At 35.7% G+C, this 13,550-nt stretch overlaps 1 protein-coding gene across 1 annotated transcript in view; it reads right to left on the bottom strand.

Annotated features, from left to right (window-relative positions):
* Ptprz1 (protein tyrosine phosphatase receptor type Z1) overlaps window positions 1-13,550 on the bottom strand; it is a 179,171-nt gene that overhangs the window by 101,181 nt on the left and 64,440 nt on the right. The window lies entirely within an intron of this gene.

Raw genomic sequence — 13,550 nt, 5'->3', positions numbered from 1 at the left:
AAAAAAAAAAAAAATTCACAAAATTTTCAATTTTGAAATGTATCAATTTACTTAAAATGAGAAAATGGTTGGCCTTAGAATTTTTTTTTTTTTTTTTTTTTTTTTTGGTACTAGGGATTGAACCCAGGGGCACTTGACCACTGAGCCATATCCCCAGCCCTATTTTGAATTTTTATTTAAAGACAGGGTCTCACTGAGTTGCTTAGAGCCTTGCATTTGCTGAGGCTGGATTTGAACTAGTGATCCTCTTGCCTTTGCCTCCTCAGCCTCCAGGATTACAGGCTTGTGCCACTACGCTCAGCTTGGCTTTAGAATCTTTTTACATATATATGTTTAGTTGTAGAGGAACACGATATCTTTATTTATTATTTTGTGGTGCTGAGGATTAAACTCAGTGCCTCACATGTGCAAGGCAAGTGCTCTACCACTGAGCTACAGCCCCAGCCTCTTGGCCTTAGAATTTTTATAGTTGTTCATTTACTTATGGTAATGACTTCAATGTCAACAATTTTGGAATATCTCCAGAGGAGAGTAGTCTAAAATGAGTGTACTCAACACTTATTATAAATAGGATGAAACCTCTATGCAAGAGAGCTTTACAAGTCACCATGAATCATTTCCTTTTCCCCCAGATATTTTAGAATTAGAGCTCTATGAGGTCCCCTCCTTTCCCCTTTCTCCTGTTCCCTTTCCTCTCTTTCCTTTTTCTGCTAGCAGATACAAGTATCAATTAAGATGTGTTCAATGAATAAAAAAAATGAATAAAATTCTCAACAAATTCAGGCTCTAATATCCACTGTAAGATTTTCAAACAAGTCTTCTGCTAAAGTAGTGAACATGACAGATAACTTTTTATGGACAACTATCAATGTTTTCAAGCATACCCCCCCCCAGGCTTAGAGACTAATTTCTGAGAAAAATGCTGCCCAATGATGGAAAATGTAATTTGTATGTGTAACAATGAAATCATTTGTCTTCTAGAGTTGACATTATTGACTTGAAAAGTGATGATTACATGAGTTACTAAACTTCAAACAGCTATTGCAATAAAGAATGAATAACAACGCTTACCAAAACCAAAAATTCAGAAATACTTCAATTCCATTTAAAAAATTTAAAAGGAACCACTAAATTACATTACCAAAAGCCAAATGTATTAGGAGAAAAATATTAATAAAACACAGTTTATGAGACGTATTTTACTGAGGTTTAGAGACTTTAAAAAAAACAACAAAGGAATACAGGAATGGAAAAAAACCCTCACTATTATCAGGACCCAGGATATTTTGGAGCCAAGGAAATAAAAATGACTTTTTAAATGCTTATGAAAAAGAACTTTCCTTGGTAATTGTTAGGATAAATACGTCAATGCAGGGTGAAGAGCTTGCAGGCAGACTCACTAATGAGAGACTCCTACTGGACCCACCTCAGCCAGGAACTTCCCTACATAGGCAAAGAGGCTCCATCCAGATGGGAAAATTAATGAAAGTTCATTAACAACTGTTCAAAAATTTATCTGATCTCTTAATAAACAGATAAAAGGCTGTTAGTAACAGATAAAAGGCTCTGAGAAAAACATTTCACATGTTATCACATATTATATAAAAGCAATACACTCTATTTTATGTCACTTTAGCTCACTGGGTGATCTAAAGTGCTGTCATATGTATAAATACATTCATGCATATGTTTTCTTGTTTTTACTCTATCATTCATTCATTTTTAAAATGAATGCCACATAAGCTATGATTGATCTAGATTCGAGATACAGAAATATGAGGCTCCTAAGATTGCAGCATAAAGATCAGCTGAGGACTTCTTAGATATTAAATTTGCAGTCTCCATCTCATACTACTGAATCAAAAATCTTGGAATTCAGGACAGGTAATCTTTTCTTTTCAGTAATCCCTTTAGGTAATTCTGATAATTTCTGAAATTTGGGAACTATTGGTCTAGATTACGCACTATCTATATTCCTTAACATTATAATTGCTTATTTGGGATTTCAATTTGAAAAGAGGAAGAAACTGTAGAAGTTTAGGAATATTCTAATTAAGAAAATGGAAACTCTAAAGTGTAAATACAAAATGCTTTAATAGAGATAGACACAAAAATATTGACTTGATGTGTCTTCATATATTATGGGCAAACATGCACTATACAACTATCTGATACTTTAGCATAAATTTTAACACTATAAACAGATAATAAATAATTTTTTCAGTGATAACTTTTACAATCCTAAAATACATGGATTTTAAAATATCTTGTAATGTATTCTAACAGAGTCCACATATGGTGAAACCTTGCATATAGCTACTTGGCAAAGTTTAATATTTATCTGGCCAACAGATGCTAGCTGTTTAATTGTTTAATATTAGGAAACTGGAAAGTGGTGTGATTATCTATTTAAGGCCAAATATTAATTAGGATCAAATAAATATAGTTCCTTAGATCTCTGTGGTATCTAATCTATATAAACATCTTGCAGTGATAACTCATAAATGATTAAACGAAGGCCAGATACATTAGAGGAATTTGCATCATATGCCAGAACTTAATTTTCTACCCAATTTACTTTAAAAAATGTTGGTGGCATAAAAACACATCAACAGGACGTAGATTTTAAATCAAGCTTTCTCTCTTGTGCTCAAGCATGAACAGCAATCACCATTAGTGAAAAGAACTGGAGAGCTTTTATAATTTACCTAAATATGCATACTTTGGGAGAAAAGTATCACAATTAAAATAATAGAACTTCCTTCCTATACATGCTCTGAAATCTCATAAACAGGTCCCAAACTAGCTTTCTTCATTATTTCACAGAAATTAAAGATGAACTTATTCTCCTAAAAAGGGCACAACAGGCATTGGTCTCTGTAGATGAACACGTCTCTTTGCAAAAGAGAATGGGCTCTATCAATGGACACTCACGTAGAAAATGGTGAACCAGAATGGGGACTCTTTTGAAGAATAGGTCAGTACCTGTCCAATTTGCAGAAGGTTTTGACTTTCAGGGGCATGTTTTGAGAGCAAATCCTGGCATGGGTTACCTGCGTAATTGCTCTGACTTCTTTAAAATCTATACTTTCTGGTAAATGATGTAGAAAATGTAACTGAGCTGCCACTGATTCAGACAATCAACTATGAAAAATTGATTCTCACTGAGCTAGGGTAATGATCCTGGATTGTGAAACTAATGCAAAGTGAGAATATTGCACCACAGCAGAGAAGAAAATCAAGTTGTGTGATACTTTAAGTGCCCTCGGTGGAATCCTGGCTAGATCAAGTCTGAGTAAAATGCAAATGTATAATAATATGGCCATTTCTCTAAAAGAATATTATCTATTCCCATACTAATGAAAATTTATTACCTACTCCTTAAGGACATACATGATTAATAGAGCATTTCCAACTTCATTGATCATTAAAGTCATTCACCTGGTACAGTAAAGCAGAAATAGGACCAGACACAGGATTCTCAGCTACATAAACCAGTACAGGCTGGGGAGCCATGAGGCTTGCAGAAGACTTTCTGTGATGAAATATAAATTCTTAAATTGCCCCCATAGTCAGAACTAATTTAGTTAAGTTTATATTATGTTAAGTAGACATTTAAGTTTTCTTTTCCCAAACTCAGTTATAAAGCATTTTTTTGTGTTAAAAAAAAATTAGAAAATACTGCAAGTAAAAAGGTGAAAATAAAAGACAGAGCCACATTCCCACTTTCCAGAAATGATTGCTCTTAACACATTCCCTAAAAATACACATTGAAGCTGGGCACCAGGGGTGGTGGTGCATGCCTATGATCCCAGTTTTTTGGGAGGTTGATACAGAAAGATGGCCAAGTTCAAGGCCAGCCTAGACAACTTAGTAAGACCCTCTCTCAAAAATAAAAAAGGGTTGGGGATGTGGCTCAGTAGGAGTGTGACCCTGGGTTTAATCTCTAGCACACTACTTCCCTTGCAAAGACAAAACAAAACAAAACAAAACAAAACAACACAATGATAAGGTAAAAAGAGACTATATTATACACAATGGCTTTGAAGTCAGCATTTTAAAAAATATCCAAACAAGAATTCAAAGCCTAACAACTTTATGCTTTTTGTTGTCCCCCCCATCACTGAGACAAAAGTAGCAGATACAGCCATACATAGAATTCTTAGGATAGAGACCTGGGAGTTAAGACCCATGCCCAGTTTCCAATCTTCTGCTCACTTTGTGATTGAGCAAGTGACTTAATTTCTCTGCTTCTTTATTTATAAAACAAGAACACAATCTACTTTGCAGCTTTGTTCATTCATGCACACACCTTGTTGAATCCAGTGTAGGGCCACATTCTGAGAAAGGGAAGAGGAATAAACTGTGGAACCAGACACATCCTGGGTTGCAATAAAGATGAGTACACAGGAACAGGACATTAAGGCAAGGGCTCTTCTCCAGCTTGAGGGACAAGAAGCTTCATGCAAAAGAAGTGAATAGGTTTGGTCTTCAGGAAAAAACAAATAATAAAGACCAAATAACAGAGTTGTTGTCCTCATCCTTGTCCTCCTCCTCCTTAACCATTTTATTTATGTATTTATTTATTTATTTTGCAGTGCTGGGGATTTAACCCAGGGCCTGATGCATGCTAAGCAAGCCCTCTACCACTGAGCCACACCCCCAGGCTGACACTTGTTTTTGAATTGCAAGAACAGCAGGAGACAGAAGGAAAGGTAATTAAGATAGATGGAACAGGATAGCTGGGCAGAAAGAGATCATTACCAACACTATAGGCCGTACTGAAGAGTCTGATATTTTTATTCTGTAAGTGGTAGGGAGCAACTGGAGAGATTTGAATGAAGGCTCATATAGCCCATCTGTACTTTAGAAAGAACCTGGTATAAATCCTCAAAGTGCAGAAGACTTACTTTGCCTTAACTAATAGCATCATTTAGCACTTTATATGAACCAGGCACTATTCTAAGTGCTTTGCAAACACTGACTCATTGAATCTTGGCAGCAGCCTTTGAGGTAAGTACTATTATGATTTCTTTTTACAGATCCGGAAACCTGAGACAAAAGAGGTAACGCCTAAGGTGGAGCCCGGGTTTGAAGCCAAGCAGTTAGACTTTCTGACTCTACAGCCTGTATTTATTCTTACCAAACTAGCAAAATAACTCCCACTAAACCAGCTTCATGACAATATGTCCCTGTCAGTAATCCCTATCTCATGGTGAACTCCCTAAATTTGTGCGACAACATCCATTAGCCCTATCAACATAAAATCCTCCCCCTTTGGGAGTAAGTAAAAACTGCCATTCCCCTATTTTTGAGACTCTTTGACTAGTTCTTATTTTTTAGTTTATTGTTCAAAATGTTCATGTAAGATCATGCTAAACATCCCTTAAATACAAATGTTAATAACTAAAAGTTTAAGTCACTGCCAATCAAAAAAATGGTATTATCTAGAATTTCAGCTAGGATGAGGATACCAGAAAGAATTCATGGGGCCCCAAGGAGCTTGTCTTGTCATGTTCTGGTTTTCCGTGCAAAGGCAGGAAGAACACGGCAGATGCTGGAGCCCAGCTGTTTGTGTTTTACCTACACGTCTCAGCACGGCTGCTTTGTTTGCCCCGGCAATCTTCAACTATGTTGACCTAACACCATTTATATTGTAGCTCATTTTAAATTCCATTTCTCAGGGAAACTTCACAGAACCCCATAAGCTATTCAGCGGTCCTGAACCTCGAGTCACCACAATCTACCACAATGCACATATCACTCACTCTTAAGATCACGTTTTGTTATCATTAATGTTTACAAGTTTGGGGTTATTTCCTTTCATCACTGTACCCCAGAATCTAGCACAATGTCTACCTCGTGCTATGCATCCAATGAGTACTGATCCAACTAATGATCTCAACACTTTGAATTTTCCTTCATTCACAAGTCATAATATCATTAAGAAAGTTCCATCAGCTAGTTCTCATTCTAATTCAGTTTGACTGAACCTAAAAATCTTCTCAGGAGGATATATGAAAGCACTACATGCATAAATACAACTGATCTTCAAGAACAGACTTTCGGAGTTTTGGAAAAGGAGAACTACACATAATTTATAAAAAAACAAGAGTGTCGCAACAAGTCTTATGTTCTGGAGATGCTTTGAAATATGGGAAATACACATGTAGAAGCTAGAAAAGCCATTCACAGGTTATAGGAAATCTAGTTTGGCATACATCAAATTTTGATTTCCCTTTAATACTGATTCTGGGTTGATCATCCTTTGTGTCAATTTCTAGGTGGTAGAGTGCTACAAAACACAGCCTTTTCCTGTTTTCCAGTTCTTTAAGATTGATAGCTGCTACTCATATGCTCAAATTTGCTCTGCAGTCACTGTATAATATTTATTTTTTGCATTTCCCTATTTGTTGCAAGAAGGATCTGGGATGCTAATTATGTGCCTAATAGTCACAATTGCTCCCAGGTGAAATTAATTCTGTGCCTCAATGATACTGCAGGAAGTTGTACACTAAATATTTATTTATTGAATACCTACTCTATGAAAGACGCCAGGTATAGGGAAACACTGAAGAAAATTTCCCTAGTAGAAGCTTATGTCTTCTGTTGCCCCACCTTGAATTATTTATTATATATTTACCTAGAAATATATACACAAATTATTACTGAGATAGTAATATTACTGAGTAGTCAGGGCAGTACCTATAGAAAGGGGTCATAAGAACATCAGAAACTATAATCAGGAAGTATAAAAACAAATAAAAGTACAAATTAAAAGGCTTGTTTTTCCTGATGAAAATAGGGAAGAGACTTCTCTGTCCTTAAAGTGGTTGCTTTAGAAAATGGATCATTGTGAGTTCTTTTGCCTCTCTCTGTTATGTATGTAAATCTTTCAAAAACTAGATAGGCCTTTTGAATCAAGATGTCTAGGACACTGGAGCCATCTTTTTGAAATTTGAACACTTAGGAAGAGGGGGCCCCACTCTATCATTCCTGTGGAAAGGTAGGAGTTTAACTTCTGTATATCACTTGCTCTCATCCATAAAGCTACAGTCTACTATAAAGATAAGAGGTGTGTTTTTCTTTTGGATAGAACTAATATGCCAGCACGGATAGTCACTCCAGGAACTTTGGAAGAACTATGTGTAACCAAAGTCGCTGTCAAATCTTCCTACCTGAGGACTGGTTATTGTTTGTCTCAAAGACATGTATGTAAAGAGTTATAACTGAAGGAGGTGAGATTCCGTTCTGTTTTTGCAGTTTCTTCTGGGATTGCCTCTGATGTGTAACACATGTGTTTAATGCTTATCTAATAATAAAGCTGTTTTCTTTCGCTACAGTATTTATGCAAAGGATTGCTGGATTGGAATAAGATTCTGCTGTTCATTACATTTCTCCAACAGAAGATATCAATAGCAGTTACTTCTGGAAGATGAAATCCTAGCTATTCGTTCACGTGTATGTATACATGTACTTATGATTTTTCTTGAATAAGCATGTTTTTGTACTGAGAAGTAAGTGTAGTCACTTTTATTGTAGGGAAAAAAATATACTCTACTGGCACTTATGATACCCATTAGGAAAGATAAGGGATCAAATCTCCACACTTCATAGGTCTCAGCATTGAAGGAAAATGACCAGTCATTTACAGTCTTATCACACTCAGTCCCCATAATCTGTGCATGGTCTCCTCCCTCCATGTGTCTTTAGAAGTAATTCTACTAAACTAGACAGCTGAATAGCATCTCCTAAGGAAATAAAGTTTAGCCACTGAGGACAAGAATCTGATTTTAAGTCCAACATTGCTACTCCTTCCTGGAGACTGTCAGTTCTCACTTTGGCCATGGGAGGCTCTTTAATTGACCTGAATTCCTCTACAACTCCATGTGTCTGCCTTGGAACACCCAGCATAGTAGTCTTCCTCCTCCCATTTCTGACTCTTTCAGAAAGAGCCCACAGTTGCTTGGGCTCTTTTGTTTGCAGGACACAGTGTGCAGGCATTTGAGAACAAGGAGGCTCCAGGTGGAGAGTGACCCAGAAGAGCAACCAGGACCATCACAGTGACTCTAAGGTCTGCTCTTCACTCAGCTTCTGCCACCATGTTTCTTCCCCAATCACTGTAACTCTCTCTCTCCAGGACCACCCCCACCACTGCTCCCCCCATTGCCTTTTCTTTGGTTTCTAGCCTCCATCAGGCCTACTGTCCTCAGGTTATCAGACACTATTTCATAGTTCTGAACTCTGCTTCTAAGTAGGATTCAAATTCTCCTCCCTCCCTATAGAACCCTAAACTTGTACAATCTAAGGACTAAATCTCATCTTTTTGATGTTTAAACTCTCTTGTCTAAGAGTCAGACTTACCATACAGAAAACATAGAAAACTGAAAATGAATTAGCCTTGCACTTGGCCTTTACAGATACAAACAACAGGAGGGTGACACAGGTCAGCTAAAAATTATCCTAAGGGTGTTTTGCCTCAGAGTTTGACACATTTAAGAGAATTTTGTGCAGCAATAAAAAACTGTAGTCTAATCTTAGATGTTTAAATTAACTATTGAATTTTTTCTTCCCTTTTTATTTTGCTGAAATATATCTATTTATGAAGTAGATCCCTCCAGACTAAGGAATGCAGAGGTAAAATACAGAATGTCTAGAAAGGGAAGAGGCACAATGCATCCAAATTAAGGCAAAACATTGCAAGACAGACAGGAGAAACAAACAGGTCTTCTCATCCTGAGCTGCACAGGACTTGCCCTGTGACTGAAGACTATAAATGCTGCCAGCAGGAGTAGCTATGAGGCTGGACTAGAGAACCACTGCAATTTTAATTTTATTCATGGGGGAAACATATGGGCATATAGTTTTAACCTTGGGCAAAAATAAGAAATGATTATTTAATTTTTATGCTATTCCACAGCCAGTCTTTATTTTTTTCAATCCTATAAGTGATGGTTGCAAACAAAAATTCCTAAATATATTAATCAACAAAAAAACACGTGTGTGTGTGTGTGTGTTATACATCAAGTTGTTCTGAACTATTTATACATTGTGCAATAGCTAAATCAAGCATACTTATACTTAATTCTTTACCATTTTTAGAAATTAAGAGCACTTGATATCTCTTATTTATTTTCAAGAATGTAAGTTAAGCAAGTAGTGACTTTTGATCATTTATTAAACCCTATTCAGCTTCTACAATAAGGAATACACAGTCATCATAGTTAACATAGGAAAAGTCAGCCAAGAATAGAAATCTTTAAAAAAAAATAGAAATCTTAGGTAAACTTTTAAAAGCATGCAGGTGATAGGAGATACCTGTCCATAATAAGCATTCGAGCGGATCGACTCCTTTTAGAAACCCTTGACAGACTGTTAGATGCGTCCAGGCTTGTTCAATCTGTTGGGGCTCAAGTTAAGACACTGAAAAATACTATTCACTTGAATCAGCCCTTGCTCAAAGAGCTCTCCCACAACAATGGCAAGCATGTATCTGACTCACACACAAATAAGCAGAGCATAATTCCAAAGTTTTTACAGATGAGAAAAGTGAAATGCCAAGCCGTTAGCAGGCTGATCTGTCTGCAGGTCAATGATGACCAGGAAGCTGGACCCTGAGTGCCATCATGCTCTGATTAGATGTCTGTGATGTCCTCTAAGAACTCAGCCAAGCAGAGAGCCTATCCTGACAGGTAAAGACATGAAGCCATTGATCTTATCTAACTACCTTGCCTTTCTTAACTAAAACTAATCCAGATAAGATAAAAATATTCTTAATCAACAAATTTGTCAAAAAAATTTGCCCCAAATAAACAGTACACAGCATGAAGTGAGGATCCTGCTCCTATATTCTCAGAGACTTCTACAGCCTCATTTGCAGGGTTAGCCCTGCCCAACAGACTGGTGTATATCTCTCCAGGCCTTTCCTCTATGCCCATAAAAATAACAAAATTTAAATAGAAATGGGATAATTCTATAAGTAGCATTCTAGAGCTTGATTTTATTTTACTCCCAAGTTGGAAATGAAAAATGAACAATCTGTTTAATATACAGAGTAGTGAACTGAAGAAGAAAAATGCAATATGTTTAAAGGATATTTCAGATCCTAGAAGTAAAGAAAGTAGTGGGCATGCCAGAAAGCAGCCATTATTCTAAATGGATTCAAATTTTCTTTTAGTTAAGTTTGATCTATTTTATCCTAGGTCAAGAGAAGAAAAACACTGAACTAACTGTATCCAAAAAAAAAGGAAAGAGAGAGAGAAAGGAAGCCAGCCAAACACTAAATCACACTCTATAGAATCTTATATTATTCATTTTCCATGAGTAGCATCTTCTAGTCATTATCAAGATAGAAAGATTGTTTAGACAGGATATTTTATTTGGGGAAATAATCTGTTTGATATTTACGCCTCCTCATTCTAGGGCTTCCAGCCAATTGCAATGGTGAGTCATATGTGGCCAGGGCAGACACAATTTGTTGTCCCCAATGGAACTCTTCAACTAAAACCTAAAAGGTGCTTAGATGTTATAACACTTGAGAATTCATCAGTATAAAATTTTAAATTACAATTTGCTTTAAAGAATGGTAAAAAAAGAAACAATGTCATATTTTATAACTCCAGGAAATAAAGATTATATTTCAATAGGGATTGCTTCTAAGCATGGAGCAAAGTACATCCATTTCTGATGATCTTATCATTGTTTGAGGTTCTAATCAAAGATCTAACAAGTCAATAGAAAAGAAAATTTTAACATCTTCCATTATAATCTTGAGTATGAGTTTGTGATATTTTTTAAAAAAGAAAAAATACATAGGTTTTTTTCCCCAACTGAATTGTATTTGTTTAGGCATTGTTGTAGAAAACATAAAATTACTAAGAATAAAATTTGCTTTCTGAAACCCCTTAAAGGAATGAAGTTATTATGGAAAGAGTCAAACTTGAGTACTGACCTTCCCAGATTTACAGTTCACTCTAGTTCACACTGACAATAAGCCTGCCTTATCCTCCCTTAAGAACTTTAAAAATGGGATGGTCGTCTCTGTTGACCAACCCTGTCATTTCTTGGCATAATTACAGCATACATCCTGAATAGAAAAGTTGTTTTAATCTACATAAAAAGCACAATTAAACGAGTAATACTTTTCCACCCTCTATTTCACCACATCTAGTAGGGATTTGTATTGTTACTTCACATATTATAATTGTGTAATCTTCCATAAGCAAACTTAGCTGAAATGATTCTATTTAAATAATGCTTAATGCATCACATAATATTTTAAAATGACATGTGGTAGCATGATGAGCTTGCTTCCAAAAAGATGTTATGATGTACTTAGAATTCTTATTAACAGAAGTCTCTATGTACAAATACTCAAGTTCTTTTGCAGCTAATCAAATAAATTTAAATAATAACACAATGCAACAAGTAACACAAATATTTAGCTCACCAAGATAAGACATTACAAATGAAACTAGGACTAAATGTGGTCAAGATCAATGCACTTGAGCCATTAACAAAATTAATTACATTTAAAAATCCTAAAACTATTTGTCTTGAAATTTTTTACAGTCCACATAGTTTTTCATTTTCTAGGTGGAATAATAAGCACAGATACTGAAAATACTATCTAACATTAAATGTTTATATTAAAAATGAAAAGAAATAATAAATTTTACAGTAAATAATTCATACACTATACATTTGGCTTTGGAGTGATTTCTTGAGATAAATACACTTATTTGGATAAAGGATTTTATTTATTTTCTTTTTGATACTTTAGGAATTCAGACAAAATAAGGAAGTCACACTTAGTTGGAGCTAAACAGTTGTAAAATATCCTCCTCACTAGTCTCTTCCTAGGATCCTCAAGTATTCTAGGAGTAATTTCCAAACCAATGGGAGACATTAATATATGATGATTTAAAAAAAATGGTAAGATTTTTACCCTCACTCCAACTATGAAACATTTTCTTATGAGACCTTTCATCCCCCTCCCCAGAGCAAATGCTACTTTTAGTTACTCCTTGTGGTAAGTAGATTGTTTCTGAAAGGACCAAAAGAGCAGGATGGTGCAATTTTATTCTAAAGTACTATGTATGCCCAGACCCATTGGAGAAAGCCTGGTCAACTTACAGATGCCATGTCTATACTCAGCCCATCCAAAGGAGGAACTCTGTGGCTGAGTCTTCACATAATAAGATACTGTACAGTGGTATGTACCGCTTCCATTGTATCTACTGAAATCCCTGGTGAAACTGCTATCTCTCCTGACTGGATGAGGCACAGCCAGCTGTTCTAGGACATCAAGCTGTTGGGAAACACCACTACCATCATTTTATTAGTCAACATACATCCACCATCACATTTGAGAGTTTTGAGAAATGTGACTTTCTCTCCCTACGATATGGTTCCTCCATATTATGATTCTTGGTTTAGTGATAATAGAGGGTACATTAAAGCTTGATTTTTATTGTAAGCATATATTCCTGATAAATATAATGGTTCTTTGTTTATAGGTTCATTGGTTGGAGAAAACCTGATTTTAGTTCTACCTCTGAAACTAGGAAATTTGTTAATAAAAATAAACCAGGCTGTGTGGTTAAATAATAAAGCGTGCATTCAATCGAATATTAGGCAGACATTAAGTATTTTGATCAGTAGAGTCATCACTCAGATGAAGAATTACTCAAAAACAACTTCAAGAATAAATTGGGTGCATAACCCTATGTATAAAATGATAAACTTAAGATAATAGAAACTTCCTAGAGAGATCTATAATTATTTAAGAGGATAAACCTGAATGAAGTGATATTTATATTTGCTGTTATGCTTGAACATATTTTCTAAATTTTCTACAATGAATACTTACTGCCTTTAAAGTAAGAATTAAAAAAAGAAAGAAAGAAAATGCATGCCTGTCTACAAAAGTCATCATGCTTCTGTGCTTCATCTATGAAATACTGAGTATGTGTTGGACAGGTTGGTGGTAAAGCCCTTCTAATCTGAATCTATTTTATCAAACTACTCTTATTTCCAATGAATACCCAACTCTAATGCTCAGCACTATCCTAAGGCAGGGGGTCACTAAATATATTTTAGTTCATCCAGATTCCACTGATGTCCTTTCTATCATGCCCAGGGCTTCTCCTCTTCCCAAGGTTTTGGATCATGGCTTTGTCCATAACCATATGTAGCCAACTTCATGATGTTCTAATTCAAGTATGGTGAACTGACAAAATCATTTTAGACTTTGACTTCAATAAACTCAGCCCAAGTAATTCAGAAGGAAGCTCTTTGTGACAGTCAGAGTCTCATCCACATTTGTTAAATGAGTAAAACAGTCACTAACCTGATCATAACAAAAGCAGCTAACATTCTTGATAGCTTTCCATTTAAAAGGAGGTTTGGTGCCAAGTGTTTTACACTTCATTTATCTTTTAATACTCAGAACAAATAGCTTTCCATTGCACACAAGAAAACAACTGAGCCTCAGGTGGGTTATGGATATTTCCAAAGAGATGTAGCCAGAGGGCCTGGAATTCAGTTCT

Source organism: Marmota flaviventris, chromosome 1 (genome assembly GCF_047511675.1).
Source record: "Marmota flaviventris isolate mMarFla1 chromosome 1, mMarFla1.hap1, whole genome shotgun sequence".
Taxonomy (NCBI): Eukaryota; Metazoa; Chordata; class Mammalia; order Rodentia; family Sciuridae; genus Marmota; species Marmota flaviventris.
This window is presented reverse-complemented; position numbering and strand designations above follow the sequence as displayed.